General features: G+C 47.2%; 1 protein-coding gene across 4 annotated transcripts in view; it reads left to right on the top strand.

Moving 5' to 3' along the window:
- Nucleotides 1-17,024, top strand: part of FRMPD1 (FERM and PDZ domain containing 1) — a 179,691-nt gene that overhangs the window by 77,996 nt on the left and 84,671 nt on the right. Inside the window, exon 1 of one of the 4 annotated variants that reach the window (XM_055293657.2) lies at nt 4,833-4,977. The exons of 2 other annotated variants lie outside the window; for them this stretch is intronic. The gene's annotated coding sequence lies outside the window, so the exon portion shown is untranslated. Of the gene's footprint in view, nt 1-4,832; nt 4,978-17,024 lie in introns of those variants that run through there. One more of the 4 variants, XM_055293663.2, reaches the window with a different exon arrangement.

The following is a 17,024-nucleotide window of genomic DNA, read 5'->3' as shown; positions in this document are numbered from 1 at the left end:
TCCAGTAGTCCCTGAGTCTTGGCTCACCGAAGCCTTGATGTAACTGTCTCATCATATTTCTGCATGAGACCTTGAATATTAAGAACATACAATCAGTTTATGTGGTGTAATAACACTCTCTTAACCAAACCATTTCATACCCTATCCAATGTGGATTCACTTCAGAAGGCTTAAGTCTGTAGTAGGCACTCAACAATGTTGACTGAATGAATGAATAACCACTTAGAGGCCCATTAAGGAATCATGCCGTTTTAGATCTGAAAGAGACCTGGAAGGTCATTCTGGTCCCATTCCTCTATTCTGCTGAGACTTGAAGAGTGAGAGGACTTGGTGGCAGAGCACTCCTAGAGCTCTTTTCCCCTCTGCTTCCCATAGAGTGTTCTTTCTTTCACCCATACTGCTTCTCATTAATTTGATCTGGAGGCATTAAAATTGCCAATTTACTTGTGTTCTGGTAAACAAAATAAATATTTCTAACATGGAAAACACTTAAAAACATTTAAAAACACTACTCCATAGAAAATGACAGGGTCAGGTTTTTTTTAAGCATATGGAATTTGATCATTCTGAAGAAGAACAGAAACTTGTCCTAAATCACTGCAGACAGTAAAGCTGAAATTTGAAGCAGTAAATGATTCTATTTTGGGAACAATAGATATGAAGTCAGGGAGAGTTAGGCATTCTAAAAAGGAAATTGTATAGAAAAGCTAACTATTAAGTCAGCTCTCAGAAGTATTTGAGTGCAAAGGAGATTAATACAGGTAAGGGGAAGGTATGGGCACTTAGCAGATGACAAATGGCATACTCATTGCCATAGAGAAAGCAAACTTTTAGCTGAAATGGTACTTATGGGAGATAAATTCGAATCTCAGATGTTTGAGTCAGGAAGTCTCATTAGGATGCAACACAGCTTGTCATTATGGGCTATTACATAGTGTCACTAAAAAAAGGAGAGACTCAGAGAGGGACAAGGCACAACCACATAGCAATATGAGAAATTTCATTCTTGCTATATCTTGTTCTATATTAATATTAGATCATTTGATGCTATCCTCTCACCAAAAATGGCTCTTCATAGTGACAAAAACAGAGATTAAAAGTTATCTAGGCTGGGCGCGGTGGCTCACTCCTATATTCCCAGCACTTTGGGAGGCCGAGGTGGGCGGATCATGAGGTCAGGAGATCAAGACCATCCTGGCTAACGTGGTGAAACCCCGTCTCTACTAAAAAATACAAAAAAATTAGCCAGGCATGGTGGTGGGCACCTGTAGTCCCAGCTACACTGGAGGCTGAGGCAGGAGAATGGCGTGAACCCAGGAAGAGGAGCTTGCAGTGAGCTGAGATCGTGCCATTGCACTCCAGCCTGGGCGACAGAGCAAGACTCCATTTCAAAAAAAAAAAAAAAAGTAATCTATATCCAAATGACAGCTGTTAGGGTAAAACTTGAGAAACATATATATTTTATTTGTTGATTTATTCATTCATTCAATAAATATTTATGGGATTATAGGAAGGCAAAAATAAATAAGACACTGTCTTTCTCAAGAAGGTCTCAAGAAGACAGACATGTAAACAAATCATTGTAATGGGTGTGCTGGGGGTTTATTTGCTGTATGCTGTGCATAAGTAAAGCAGAGGCTCACAGCAAGGACTGGGAAGAGTTCATGGAGGACAAGATATTTTTGACCAGGATTTAAAGGAAGAAGAAAAATTTGTCCAGCAGGTTGGGTTAAAGGTTAGAAAAACAAGGAAGCCTCTCAGAGGGCAATAATAGCTTATGTAAAGTATTTAGCAGTATAGGATTTAGAATTTCATATGAATCCCAGTGCAGCTATTTTAAAGCTGTGGAATCTTGGGTAAGCAACTTTACTTCTTGGAGCCTCAGTTTCCTCCTCTGTAAATAAGTAGAGTAATCCTCACTGCATATAATGACGAGAAGCATTCCTAATAGCGCTGGCTAGCAAGTAATGAATGCTGTTTCATCTCCAGGAACTCTTATTTTTTAGAACACTCCTAGGTTGTAGATATTCTTATTATGCTCCCTTTGCAAAGGAAAAAAACCAAGAACTGAGAGGTTATGGAACTTTTCCAGAATTACATAGGTTAAAAAGCAGCAGCATTGGGATTTGAACCTAGGCAGTTTGGCTCAGGACTACATTTTTTTTAACACTGTGTTATGTGTCTCTTATTACATAAGGTACCCTAAGAACATAAGGTGTTTGGTGTGCAGGTGTGGGGTGAGGTAGAGATGAGGCCACAGGGGTAATAGGATCACTGTGGATTCACGTGATGCTAAGGAGTTAAGACTTTGCCACACGATCAAGAAGGAACAATGGAGGTGTCTTCAGCAGGAGAGTCACTGGTCAGGTCTGTGGTTGGAAAAGATCACTGGCATTATGTGGAGGATGAAAATAGGAAAGACTGGAGGCGGTTACTACAGCCTTGGCAAGAAATGATGAGGCTCCAACGAAAGCAAGGGCAGCAGGATGTGGGGGAGGAGACATGTGTAAGAGAAGTTAAGGAGACAGAGTTAATTGGATTTAGTGGCCAGTAGAGTATGAAGGCCAGGGAGAGGGAAGAGTCTAGACTGTCCCTTTGGTTTCTAGTTTAGGTGCCCAGAGGAAGGAGGTGCCACCACCAGTTGAGATAGGGAAGCAATGCAGAAGGGGTAATTTGGGGGAAAGATGTGGGTTTGGTTTTGGCTGTGTTAAGACTGGGGCACCTGAGGGACATTTAGGTGATGTCCAGCAGGCAGTTGTGTCTCTGGGTCTGGAAGACAGAAGGTTTGGCTGAAACCATGCAGCTGATAGAATTGCTCAGTGAGAGTGAAGGGAGAAAAGAGGCCAAGGAGGGACACGAGGGCATTGGCAAAGGAGGCTGAGGGGCAAGAGGGACCAGAATGAGAATCTGAGAAGAGCGGGGTCAGGGGCTGGGTCCAGCACCTAGAGAGGCTGACACTGACGCAGGTAGCTAGGAAATGGAGGGGAACAGGGCAAAATTCCATGGAGGAACATTTGTACTCACTGGACAAGAGAATAGTTCTTATCTTACTTTCTGACAAGTGCTATGCTTTTTGGTGTTTAACTGCCTTGGAGAGAGTAATTTGATGATTAATATTTATCTACAAAGTAATTTTTAAAATTAAACTTTGTTTTGAGAAAATTGTAGATTCACATGCAATTCTAAGAAATAATTCAGAGAGACAGAAAACTTGATTTTTTAAAAGCTTTCTTTATTTCCACTATGGCTTCAGAATCTTCCACCCTCAAGGTGCTTCTGTCTCCTGGGGCAGAACTTTGTATACTACAAAGACTGGTGAGGAAAGCAAAAGGCTCACTCAGCCCGTGGATCTGGGGGGCAGAGGGCTGCAGTATTGAGAGAAAAGGGAGCTATGGGTGCAGTTACATAGGAGGTCTTTCAGCGATGGAGCCACTCAGGAGTTTTTGGATGGACTCCTGGATCTGGAAATGAAGGTCACAAAGGAGGAGCACCTGCCTTCATCCAGACAATGTTGGCTCCAAAGTGCTGCTAGTCTCCCCCCACCGCTCTTGGATGAAGGATGCACTTGTTAACATCTGCCTGTGCACCATCCCCAGAATGATCTAACATCCCAATCTGATGGTGCCTCATCCCTACTCAGAACTCCTCCCATGAACCTGCCAGTGCACTGAGAATACGGCCCAAACTCCTTGACCAGGAATTGGCCCCTGCTGACTCCCCTGCTTCATGTCTCAACTCCTGCCACTCCCTCTGTGGGATCTCTCTCATCCTGGGATCTTTGTTCCTGTGGTCTCAACCTGAAAGCCTCTCTCCACACTCCTCCCTTTCATTGGCCAATTCCACTGGCCTTCCAGGAGGCCTTCACTCAGTCAGTCAGTGCAGGCCTGTGTGGTGCCCTTGGCCCCGTGGGATTGGGTGATTGTTACAGGGACTGGACTGTATTTTAATAGTCCTAGACTGTACATTCCATGAGGACAGGGACTGCTTTATTAAAGGTGTATTGTATCTCCAGTGTCTAATGCAGGATATAGACCTAGTAGGTGTTCAGTAGAGTTCAGCACGGAAAATAGTGCATAGACAGATGCATTTGGGTATCATGGTCAGAGAGGTGGTAGGACCAGAACCAGGGGAGTGGGTGAGACGGCTCAGGGGGTCAGAAAAGGGCTGAGTGTAGCGTCCCAGGGCGCTCCGGCATTTTAGAGCTTTTGGTTTGAGGAACCCTCAAGGAGACCGAGGGAGTGGCTGGAGAGGGCCGAGGAAAGCTGGGAGAACACAGTTTCTCAGAGCGGAAGGAGTTTACAGAGACAGGGGAGGTGGTCCACAGTGCCTAACCTGGGCCCACGCTTTCCCTCTCCCTTCAGACGAACACCTGCGGGGCGTGGGGGTCAGGGGGCGAGTCAGAGTCATCTGCGTCCCCTAGGGCTCCCCGTAGCTGGGGCTCTTCCTGGGGGAAAGGAGGCGTGAGAAGGGGGTCGTTTTGGGAACTCTTCTGGGTTCCAGCTCTGGCCCAACCACCGCTTGTGTGGGTGACCTTGGGGAGTCCCTTTCCTCTCCCAGCCTCAGTCTCCCCCTGGGTACTCAGCGGACGCTGCGTGCCCCGGCGGTGAGCTGAGGCAGGCGGCGGAGGCAGGGCCCGGGTGGGAGCGGGACCGCCCACTGCGGCGGGCTGGGACCTCGGAGCCAGCGGAGGCGGCGCGCGGGGCTCCTCCCCCGGGGCGGGGGTCGCGGCGCCGGCAGCTGGCGGCCGCGCAGCTGCAGCCTCAGCACCTGCCGCCGCCAGACGGCGCGGGCGCGGCCCGGCCCGGCCACCCCCTCCGGCTGCAGCCGCGGCGCGGGAGGCGGAGCCCGAGCCGAGCCCGAGCAGCGCTGCTGCCCGAGCCTTGGCCGCGACCGTGCCCGCCGCTGGGCGGGGCCGCCCCTCTCCGAGAGCGTCAGCCCGCTAGGTCCTTGTCCGCGCGGGCGGCACCTCCTCTGCAGGTAAGGGAGGGGTCCCGGCACCGCAAAGTTTTGGGGAGACTGCCTGTCCGCACACCCCGGGCCTGCGCCTCGGCTTCCTCCGCGCCGCCCTCCGCCTGCACCACCAGTCCCGGCTGACCCGCGCCCGCCTCCGGTCCTCGTGTCCCCAAGCCCGGCTCAGGGGCGCGTCCGTGGGCTAGCTCAGGACCTGCCATCGTGAACTGTTTGCACAGTAGCGATGCGTGCTTAAGTTTCCGAGATCTGCATGGTGTAGTGAGTGGAAAGAGCGGCAACGCGGGATGGGGAGAGACCTGGGTTCAGGTGCGGCCGCTGCCAGCGCCAACTTTCTGAGTGACCTCAGACCAACCCTCCCTGCCCATCCTCGATGGCCACACCTGAACCAGAAGGGGTTCGCCAGGGACGATCAGCTGCAGTGCCAATACCTGTGTTGTCATTTTTTGAGTAGAGGGGCATCCCTGAGTGTCTCAGCTCCAGAACTCATTGCGGGTAGAGAGGAATGAGCCACAGAAGTCAGTCTCCGGGGTCGCGTCGCTAACTTGCAGCAGCTTTGGCTGAGCTTTAGGAGGGGCGTTGAGTCAGCCTCGGGGAGCAGGGGATGCTCCTAGGGTTAGGAGTCAGGACTCTGGCTTCTGGTGGCTCCTCTGCCATCCACCCACCGTCTGTGTGACCTTGGGCAAGTGCCCCCTGCTTTTGCCACCTATAAAATAGGGTGGAAGTCGTGTTCACTAGTTGTTTGCTGTCTTTCAGCTGTAAACTCTGGAGAAGCGGAACCTCCGGGTCTCTGCATTTAGTCAGTTTAGGTGGAGGCAATATTTCACCAAGAATCCATCTAGCACTTGCAAATGAGCGTTTAGAAAATAAAGGAGGCATTTGCAGTTTGCTTTGGAAGTCCCAAAATAGACATGGGGAGGATTGGTGAACGCTCAGCTCGCCTTCTTCAGTGCCTTGGACCGTCATGAAATATTCAACGACATAATGATTTGTTTTCAAAGTGGCTTATAGATCAGGAAGCGTTTCTGTTTGTGAGTCGGTTATTTTTGTAAAAACCTCAGAATGGTTGTTTGGGAAAAAAAAATAATGCACTATTCTAGGGGTCCTGACCTAGAGGCCAGCATCTACTTGTTTCTAGTCTAAGATGATGGTTGAGATGATTTCCAATCAAGACAATTTCAGGCATCCTTTGGTCGGTGTTGAGTATGGGTACGGTTAAGGAGCCGAGTTCATCTTTTCCAGGACCGGTGCATTCTGGAGCAGCCACAGCAAAACAAGCACGGGGTAGTTAACTGTGACATGCTAGAAGGCGAACTTTATTCTTTTGCCCAATATCTTGTTCCCCTTGTGCTGCAATTAGTGTCTCCCCAGTGTGTGGGTGAAACGCATTACCATGAAAGGATTCTCACAGAAGTGATTTTATGATTTTATTTCCTTCCTCGACATCCTGGTTTTAAGTTTCAAGCATTATGAAATCAGAGAGCTGGTGAGGGTGTGCTTGGTGATCAGAGCAGAGTTGTGGTACCTAAGTTTGCCTTTCCTGAATGAGACCCCATCCTTGAAGCTAATTTGTCCAGAGCCTTTTATTTCTCTGATGCATTCAAATGCCACTAGTCTTTTCCCTCTTCATTCTCTATTGGTTCATCAAGCACTTTCTCACTGCTCATTCGGGAGGACACAAACATGAAAATTACCAACAGACCCTACCGTCAAGGAGCTCAGGTTCTGATGGGGAAGAAAGAGGCTTGTGCCACAGGATCTTCATTGTGGGCTTTATCACCTGGGATTCCTGTGAACACTAAGGAGGGTGAATTCCAAATGGAGATATTGGAGAAGGCTTTACAATGGAAGGTGGAGGAAGAAGAGGATTTCAACAAGTGGTGAGGAATAGAAAGGCCATGTGTAGGTCAAGGAGCTGGTACGAGCAAGGAACTGGTGAGAGCTGGGAGAGCATGAGACAGATGAGAACAGTGAGCCTGGTGGAAGCACAGAGAAGGCAGGGCACTTCAGAGAAAGGGCAGCGGGAAGAGGCTCTGGAGGCTCTGAACCTGGGCTGGAATCCTTGCTGGCTGTGGAGTATTGGGCCTCTGAGCCTCACTTTTTTTTTATTCGTAAAACGGGAATAATAATAATTCCAAACTCACAAGATTAAATGAGATCATGTGTAAAAGTGTCTAACAGGATGTTTGCATGTAATCGGTGTTGGATAAAAGTCAATTCTTTTTATCAGAGGTTTCATGGGCAAGCTGATTGTCTGAAGTCACCACTGGAGTAAATAGTGCTTTTGGTTTAAGCATGTGCATTGATTTAGAACCTCACCACCAGCATAGAGTTCTTGTGACAATGTGATGTGTACTCGAGGTGCCTCCTGATTCAAGGGGCAGGGGCTTTTTGTTATCTGGAGGGTGTTCAGATCAGATACTAACATCAACAACAGGCAATGCCCTGTAAATACTGTTAGGTGGTGGGAGGTCACAGAAGGCTAATCAGAAGGCTCAGTCCCTGCCTCACACAAGCTTATCACTATGTGCTCAAGGCTAACTAAATATATTCCACTATCAGGTTATTTAATCTTCTGAGCTTCAGTTTTTTCATCTGTAAACTAGGGATAATAGCAGTACCTCCTTGAGAGGGTTGTTGGAGAACTGAATGAGTCGATACATGTAAAGTACTTAGAATAGTGCCAGTTATATAGTAAGCACCAAATAAAAGTTCAATTGAGGATGAGAGAAGGAGGAAACTGTTCCAGGCAGAAGGAACAGCAACTGCTAAGGCCTGGAGGCCCGAAGGGGCTTGGTGCATGTACGACTAGACGGTCTGTGTGCACAGGTATTATCCTCACAGTAATCGGGGAGACTCCTGAGCAGGCTCTCTGCCCCTTCAATACAGAATTATATATTTGAGGAATTTTGAAGAAATGACCACCCACAGCACTTTCACTTGCAGGATCAGGCCGAGTGGTGTGGTGAGCTGCTGCTGCTGCTTTCACTGCTTCGGGGACATTGCACAGTAGACCTTTCTTTAGGATCTCTTTCCCTCCCTCCTTCCCTGCCCCCGGAGGTGCTCATTGATGCATAAAGGGAAAGCAGGAGTAGAACTGAGCCCCTGGTGCCACCGGCCCTGGTACCAAAGTACTGGCTGTGCCCGCTTGCTGTGGGGTACCCTTCACCCATCATCCCCTCCTCCTCCCAAGCTGGGAACTACAGCAGGGGAGGCTAATTGTCTGTGCCTTCTCCCTTGTTCCCTCCTTACTGAAAGGTACTCAGTAAGGACCAAGTGACCTTGCCCTGTAAAGTAACAGTGACCAAGCCCTGTTATTTTTACTTCCAAAATCTCTCTCAAATATGCCCCCATCTTTCCATTCTCTCTGAGCATCAGGCTCTGTACTGTAAAGTGTGGCTCTGATCTCATCATGCTCCTCCTCAGAGCCTTTCAGTGGGTCTTCCCTGTATGGATATCGAAGTCCCGAGTCCTCAGCCCAAGAGGCATGATGGGCTACCTCCATCCTTTCTCTCACACCCCCTCCTCTGCACCATGTCCCCACTCTTTTTTTTTTTTTTTTTTTTTGAGATGGATTCTTGCTCTATTGCCCAGGCTGGAGTGCAGTGGTGCGATCTTGGCTCACTGCAACCTCCGCCTCGCGGGTTCACGCAATTCTCCTGCCTCAACCTCCTGAGTAGCTGGGACTACAGGCACCTGCCACCATGCCTGGCTAATTTTTGTGTGTTTTCGTAGAGACGGGGTTTCACCATATTGACCAGGCTGGTCTCAAACTCCTGACCTTGTGATCCACCCGCCTCGGCCTCCCAAAGTGCTGGGATTACAGGTGTGATTCCCTGTGCCCAGCCTCCCAACTCTTAATCCCCCTAGCCTCAGGTCTCTAGGCCTTTGCTCCCCCGTCTAGCCCCTCTGTCTAGCATGTGCTTTAGCCTTGTGGTCCTGCCTATGCCTGAAGGCTAAGCTCAAATCCTACCACCCCTAGGAAGCTATCTTCCAGATCCCCTCATCCCAGGGATTTCACTATCCCCTGATACTTGGTACCGCTCATGGAGAAGTCATTACCATCAGCCTTGAAGGATTTTGTGTGCAGTCACTTGTGTATGTGGCCACAGCTCACAGAAAGCCCTTGGGAGGGCTGGCACAATGTCCTTCTTCTTTCTACCCCTCAGCCCTTTTCACAGAGCCTAGCCCTAATGCAGGCTTGATAATGGTCTGTATTGGATTGACAAAAGCCTGTGATTTTCCCAATATCTGAAATGATTTGAGTCAAGCCAGAAGCATGAGGCTGATGCTTGGGGGGGGGCGGGGGTTGCATATGGTTCTCAGCTGAACTTACTCATGGCATTCTGATCCCTCCAGATGTAGCTCCTTCATTTGATAATGGGTTGATGCAACCTCTAAGATGAGCCTGAGTTTTGAATTTAGCTTTTCAGTGTGCCTATTTTAAAGGAATATACTATGTAAAATTTGAACCTTGAAGCTTTTGACAATCATTGTTTATATTATAAAAGCGTTCCTTACTGTAAAAAAGATCAGTATAGAAAGCTTTCAAACACCAAATATACCTATGCACTTAACACCAATCAATGTATAAAATTTTGGTTTATCCACAGCTATTGTAGTTGTACTTTTACTGTATCCTGAGACATACACTAAACTTAATATATGTTCATGGAAGCAGTACTAACAGTGGCTTAAATTTATTTTGGTAACTACAGATTACATTATACAGGTTTGCAAACCTGAGACTTTTTTTTAGTTAACCACCTGCCTGAAGGACAGTGGGAAGCCGGACTTGGTGCTCGGCAGATTGATATGACGGCAGAAGCCATTATTTTCATTAAGTGACACGGTGTTTTCAGGAACTCACTTGATGTTGAGACCTTTTTGCCAGCAGTTAGAAGTGGTTCGGGCCACCAATCATTTCCCAAGCTGGCTGCTAAATGGTATGTGGCCTTAATATTAGTTGTTTTGGTGAAAAAGAAAAAAAAAACACTAATTACAAGTTGGAAAAGATAAGATGGTAAATTTAAAAGTTCTTTTGACCTCTTTCAAGGAATGATCTGAGAACCTCAGCCGCTTCAGTAAAAGGGTGATATGGCAAAATTTCAAAATCCTGAATGGAAAGAGCTTCGGAGGAATTCATCTGGATGCAACAGTGCATCATTCTCTGAGATTTTCAACTTAAGAGAAGACAGATGTGCAGGCAGCCGAGAAATGCTGTGCTTCCTGTTCTTTGAGTGTCTAGAATATAGGATGTAGACTACAGCTTGTATTAAAACCAACGATAACAATCCCACCTCCCCTGCCAGTTGAAACCCCTGTCTGATGCTGACTTGTAACTATTTACGTGTGAAGCTTCTGAGTTACTGCTTTGTTGTTTTCTTTGTTCCAATGTAGAATTCAGAAGGATGCAAAAGGAAAAACAATTATTAAAGATGAGGATGGCATTTATTTGTTCTTATAAAAATAATTTATTTGGTAGCTGCAGTCTCTGTTCTGTCTGGCTTTCCCCGGAAAAAGACACCAGTCCAGACTGTCTAGGGCTCCCCTGGTATCTGTGAATGTGCTGTTAGTTCCTGGTCTGGTTAGAAGATGATGTCTCTGTGGAGATACATACTTGGCCTCTTTCTTTCTCCCTGGGGTGAGGGACATTTTGTGTATAGGAGATGGAAGAATAGATGATCTCTTTCTCAAGCTCATTCCTGGTTATTTTCAGTACTTAGCTCTTTGCAAAAGCTGTGTAATAAGTGTCTTAGTGAGAGTGTGCTTTGTTTATGTGCTGAAAACCTAGATTCACATGTTTCCAGATACTTTAGCTACCAGTCATAGACCCTCAAACAAGACTGCCAGCTCCGGAGATGATCAAGTACGGCCTTTGTGTGGTGCAGGAATTCCCCTAGCATACCCAGACTCCCTCTGCTTGGACCTGCCAAGCCCCACCACCTTCCTATTCCATCCTCAGTTGGCTCTGGTTATTACAAAGTTCTTCATTATTCCAGGCCACAAATCTTCCTCTCGGCCATGGTTGCCCCACACAAAAAAATCCATTTCTTCTTCCCTATGACAGCTAGTTAGGCCACTTGGACCTTCAAAGACAGGGATCAAGCCCCCACATCTTCACTTCTTCAGGCAGAATGCCCACTTTATCTGGCCCCCTGAAAAGCTAAGAACGGGACACCGCTCTGCAGGTGGGGGTCTGATCAGCCCAGACAGGAGCAAGCCCACTGCAGCCTCACTTCAGAATCTATATTTGCATTAGCACAGCCTGAGGCCAGTTAGCTCCCGGTGGGTCCCCCTTCTGGGCTGTGCACTGGGCCACTACGGAACTGCATGCACTTTGGCGTCAGAGAGACTCGAGTGTCCTGGCCCAGTGGTTGATGTGGGGTGGGCCCGGGTGAGTTAGCCCCCTCTCTGGGACTCAGATCCCTCATCTGTCTGACTACTTCTTAGGTGCTGTATTTTTTCCTGTGGATGCTGTAACAAATCATCGCAATCTTGGCTTAAAACAGCAGAACTGTGTCCTTTAACAGTTCTGGAGGCCAGAAGTACAAAATCGAGATGCTGGTAGTGCTGCTGTCCCACTGAGTCTCTAAGGGGAATCCTTCCTTTGTCACTTCCAGCTTCTGGTGGCCACTGGCATTTCTTGACTTGTGGCTGCATCACTCCAATCTCTGCCTCCCTGGTTACATTGCCTCCTCCTGTCTGTTTCAAATCTTTGTTTCACTCTTATAAGGACACTTGTCATGAGATTTAGGGTCCACCTGGATAATCCAAGGATAAGCACCTCATCTAAAGATCATTAATTTAATTATAGGTGTAAAAATCCTTTTTCCAAATAAGATCACATTTATAGGTTCCTGGGATTGGGACTTGGAATTTTTTTTTTTTTTTTTTTTTGAGAGTGGGTCTGGCTCTGTCACCCAGACTGGAGTGCAGTGGCATGATCAAGCTCACTGCAGTGCTGATCTCCTGGGCTCAAGTGATCCTCCCACCTCAGCCTTCTAAATTGCTGGGACTATAGGCGCACACCAACTGGCTAATTTTTAAATTTTATTTTTGGTAGGGATGAGGCCTTGCTATGTTGCTCAGACTGATCTCGAACTCCTGAGCTTAAGCAATCCTCCTGCCCCAGCCTCCCAAAGTGCTGGGATGACAGGTGTGAGCTACTACATCCAGCCAAGACTTGGATATCTTTTTAGGGTGGCCACCATTCAGCCATTGGCTCTCTACTTTCTCTACTTTTGCAACTCCCTTTTGTTTCGATTGTATTCGAACCCAGCTCTCCGGGGTCACTGGCCTCAGATCCTCAGGCCACATGTCTTCTGCCTCCTCCTTCCTTCGGCATCCTGGCTGCTGCTCTGAAGGGTGCCGGGGCTGTTCTGATCACTCCTGTTGTACAAATGCGGGTGGGGCCCTCAGGGATTAGGCTGCCTAGGAGAAAGCTCAGGTCTTTCTGGTGCATACCCTCATTTCCACCAGCATGCTGTGGCGAGTCAGTGGAGGTTTCATCCGTGGGAAGGAGAAGCTGTGGCTATTAAAATATTCATTGCTGGTTCTTAGACATAGGGAAGATCCCACAGTGAATGTGCTGTGGACAAAGAAGGGACATATGGTGGAAGACTTATGTCCTCACATTTTCCCCCTAATTTAGACTAAGATCGGCTCACTGAATTTGAGGGAAATTATATTCTCAGTGCCCAAATACTCTGTAAAAAATCAGGAAATGCTCATTGGCAACCCTGTAAGAGCGTAGTAGTATCATCTTCTTGCCCTACAACTAGCCTGTTTCAGAAGTTCCATGGGCCTTTAAGTGTGATCTCCAGTCTGCTGCTGGCTTCTGGGCTTTCCAAATGCAACTCCCACTAACATGTGCTTTTCTCCACAAAGAGAGTGCGCTGCTTTGTTTGTAGTTGACTTTTCAAGCACTGAAACAAACAAACAAACACAAAAAAAGAAACTGAGGGACAAGCAGAAGAGCTGCATCTGGTGAAGCTAGTAGTGGAGCTGAGAGAAAGCAGGGGGAGGGTAGTGGCCTGGGGGGGTCTGGACACTGAGCACCTCCAGACTCTCTGCTCATTGCTGTCCCCAGGATTCCTGTCCGACGGCATCCTCCTAGATGGCTACTCCACTCATTTCAATGTGCATTGCTAAGAAAGGCCTGTGTGGGGATGGGGGCTGGGGAGGAAAAATGGGGAGGGAGGAGAGAGATGAATCAGACAGTCCCTGCCCCGCCTGCGGCTGGAGGTAAGTCAGTGCTGGGCAGGGTGCTGCGCTTTGCAGAGACCCTTGGGAGCCTAGCAAGGGCTGGCCATGCCTTGCAGGGAAATCTAGGAGGGCTTCTGGGAGGGACTGGCATTTGAACCGAGCCCTAAAGGATGACTAAGAGATAAAGAAGAGAAAGATGGATAGAACAGTATATCCAAAGTTGACCTCAGGTGGCCCCCTTCCTGGTCATCATCCGATAGAGCTGCACTGGAAGAAGCTCAGGTCTGACAGGGACCTTAAGGACCATCTAGTAAGGAAGATATTCAGACTGCACTGCTTAGAGACCTCTGCTTCTCGTTTCTCTTAAAGAACAGTGATTTTAAAGTGGGTTTAAACAGTGGGTTTAAAGAACAGTGATTTTCCATTTTGACAAGGCTTGTTTGGTGTAGCCACTTCAAAATATCCCCACATCAAAATATGATGCTTTATCTGGGGTATCTTTTCCAGACTTCGGGAGCTTTCCCTCCTGCCCCCTCATTTCTGCAAGGCAATACTTCCCAGACTGTGTGGTCATGGGGTGTTGCTGTGTAACCTTCCCCACTTGACTGTGAGCTTCCTGGGCAGGGACCGAGCCTTGCTGCTCATTCATTACAGAGCCCAGAAGGAGGCCTGGGGGGTACAGTGTTGACCGATGAAATGAGTGAGTGCATGACTATGACTACCTCCTTAGCTGCATCTGGCTCCCAGCTGCCTTCATTGGTCTCTACAGTCATCAGGAGTATCCTGGCTAAGTCAAGAGCATATGTCAGCCTCTGTGTTTCTCCATCTTATATTCTCTCCCGGAGTTGGTTTGCTATATCAGCCAAGTTAGTAGAGACTCGGAGGGGTGGTGCCCCCTCTCTGTACTTTTAGAGGAGGGGGAGGCAGTGGACCTAATGTCCAGCCTCTGGAACTGCTGCCTGTTGTTCTGCAACATGGCCAAACTGACCTGGAAACTTGCTTACTCGGTCCAGCTGGCTCTTCTTGGTGCCTTGTAGTCTTAGTACTAGAGTCACAGAGGCAGGATGGTGCAGGGGGAAGTGCCCAGGCCTTTGACTCCATCAGGCCTGAGTTTACCAGCTGCATGATCCGAGGCCCATTGTTTACTTGCTTTCTTAATTGATTATCTGTGCATGTTAAGCTTACAGAAAAGAAGTTACAGGGAGGATATAATGATCCCTGTTTTCCACCTACACACGGTGAATATTCAATAAATATTAATATTCTTTTCATATTATCTGAAGGGCTGTCATGGAGAAGAGAGATAAGACTGGTTCTGTGTGTTAGAGGCTGTCTGGAACAAAGTTTAGTTTTGCCTCAAGTTCTCATCCTTTCCAAATTTCATAAAGCCCCCCAGTGTCCTAATTCCTCAAGCTTACAGCATTCCTGACATCTTTGTTTCTTATTCTCTTCCACCTGCAAACTACCACCACCTCTCTGTGTGACTCTGAAGGTTACTTTCCCTTGTCTGGGCCTCAGTTTCCTATCTGTGGACTAGGTTATATCCAAGGTCCTCTACAGCTTTGACACTACATTTAATTTCACAACATAGATAGATAATCCATGTCTTAGACTGTTTTGTGTTGCTATAACAGCTTGTTTGGAGGTTCCAGCAGGGGAGCGCAGCTACTCGTATACCCTTGACCAAAGACGAGTCCTCCTCTATTGGAGATGGTTGTCCTCTTTGACCAAGCACGCAGCTTCGGGAGGGATGCACATGGAGTGGTGAGGGAAGAAGGGGACACCTGCCTAGCCAGCCAGATCAGCCGAATCAACCCTGGTGACCAGTGGGGTGACAGATGTCACAGCCAGATCACCCTCACATCCATGTTGCTATAACAGAATACCACAGACTGGGTATTTATAATAAATAAAGATTTATTGGTTGTGGCTCTGGAGGCAGGGAAGTCCAAATCAAGAGGCCGGTATCTTTCATGAGCCTTCTTGCTGTGTCATCCCATGACAGAAGGGCAAAGAGAGGGCAGGAGGAGTGAACCCAATCCCACAATAAAAAACCCACTCCTGCAATAACAGCATTAGTCTGTTCATGAGGGTGGTGCTCCTATGTTCCAAACATCCCCTATTAGGCCCCACCTCCCATCACTGCCATATTGGAGATCACGGTTTCAGCACATTAACTTTGGGGGATACATTCAAACCATGGCCATTCATTATTTGGAAAGTGATGTTCTAGGCCCCAGAGCAAATACAGATAGAGTTACAGTCCTTGGCCTTACAGAGGTCACAGCCTAGTGTGGGGACAAATAAGAAGTCAGCATCATGAACGCTATGGTAGGGGATGAATACGGGGCTGAGGGATCCAAACCAGAACAGGGAGAGACTAGCCACTTGATCAATGTATGGGCCCATTGCCCTCAGGGAGGAGCTATCTAGAAATGTTTGTCACTGCATAAAAACATGAATGATGGAGACCAGGTCTTCCCAGGTGGCACTAGGATTTTTTGCATTGAATTGGAATTATCAGTATGGAAAATCCCAGCAGAGATGACCTATGTGAGGGACCTTCTTTCCTCTCTTATTCTTCTGCCTTCCTGGAAAGAAAAAAAAATATCCAAGTCTTCAGAATAGATTGACCTTTATGTACAGAAGCTCTTGGGACACGCAGCTCAGTTTAACAAGTACTGTTTGTGTGCCTGAGAAATGTCTGGGAAGATGCAGAATTACATGCGTAAAGAGAATTAATCTATCTTTTGCCATGATTGTGTTCAGAAGCTGATTTTCAAAGACAGTTTCAGTTTTCCTAGCTGTCTCAGTGACTGTTAGATACGTACAACCTGTGCACACTCATCCCTCTCTTGTATTTAGTCTGCCAATTTCATTTGTTTAGATTCCATAGGCTTTTATTGATTGCTCCTTAGAAGTTTAGCCTAGTATTGACAGCCTAGGGGTATGAGAGACATCATTAGCCAGAAATTTCTTTTCTAGCTGGACTAATAAGTCTTATACCCAAGAGTCAGTGAACAGAGATCTGTTCACTGGGGATTGCTGAGTAAATTGGTGTGAGTGCCAGGATTTCTGCCCCAGGCTGAGAGATCTGGATGGATGGTTGCTGAAGATGGTTCTCCAGGAAGTCTTTTGGAGGCGTCTGCATTGGAGGTGGGCCAGGTGGGGATTGCATGCCAGAGTGGAAATGCAGGGGGAGGGGACTGATCAGCAGGTGAACTTAGCATGGGAATTCGGCTTGAGCTAACTTTTCAGTCTCATCCTCAGCCCGTTGTTCTCATGCCTTAATAATGAAAACATTTCTTCAATGCATAAGGCTCTAGCCAGCCTCTGGATTTTTGTTTGTGCTATTTCCTTTGCTTACCCTCTCCACTGCCCCACTCCATCTACCAGTAAAACTCCTAGTTATCTTTCAACTCTAGTGTGCTTCTGCTGTTCTAACCTCATGACTGCCTCTCCTGGCTTCTCATAGTGTTTTGTCTATATAGTCATCCTTCAGCATCCCATAGGGGATTGGTTCCAGGACCCCATTGCAGATAACAAAATCCATGGATGCTCAAGTCCTTTATATAAAATGGTGTAATGTTTGCATATAACCTATGCATATCCTCTTGTATACTTCAAATTATCTCCAGGTTACTTATAATACCAATAGAGTGTAAATGCTATGTAAATAGTTGTTATACTGTATTGTTTAGGGAATAATGACAAGAAAAAGTCTGTACATGTTCAGTATAGACACAACCATACATCTTTTCCCCAAATATTTTCAGTTCAAGGTTGGTTGAATCCATGGATGTGGAAGCCACAGATATGAAGGGCTGACTGTACTTCTGTTTCAGTGT

Source organism: Symphalangus syndactylus, chromosome 9, assembly GCF_028878055.3.
Source record: "Symphalangus syndactylus isolate Jambi chromosome 9, NHGRI_mSymSyn1-v2.1_pri, whole genome shotgun sequence".
In the NCBI taxonomy this organism is placed as follows: Eukaryota; Metazoa; Chordata; class Mammalia; order Primates; family Hylobatidae; genus Symphalangus; species Symphalangus syndactylus.
Note: the sequence above shows the minus strand (reverse complement) of the source record. Positions and strands in the feature narration are given on the sequence as shown.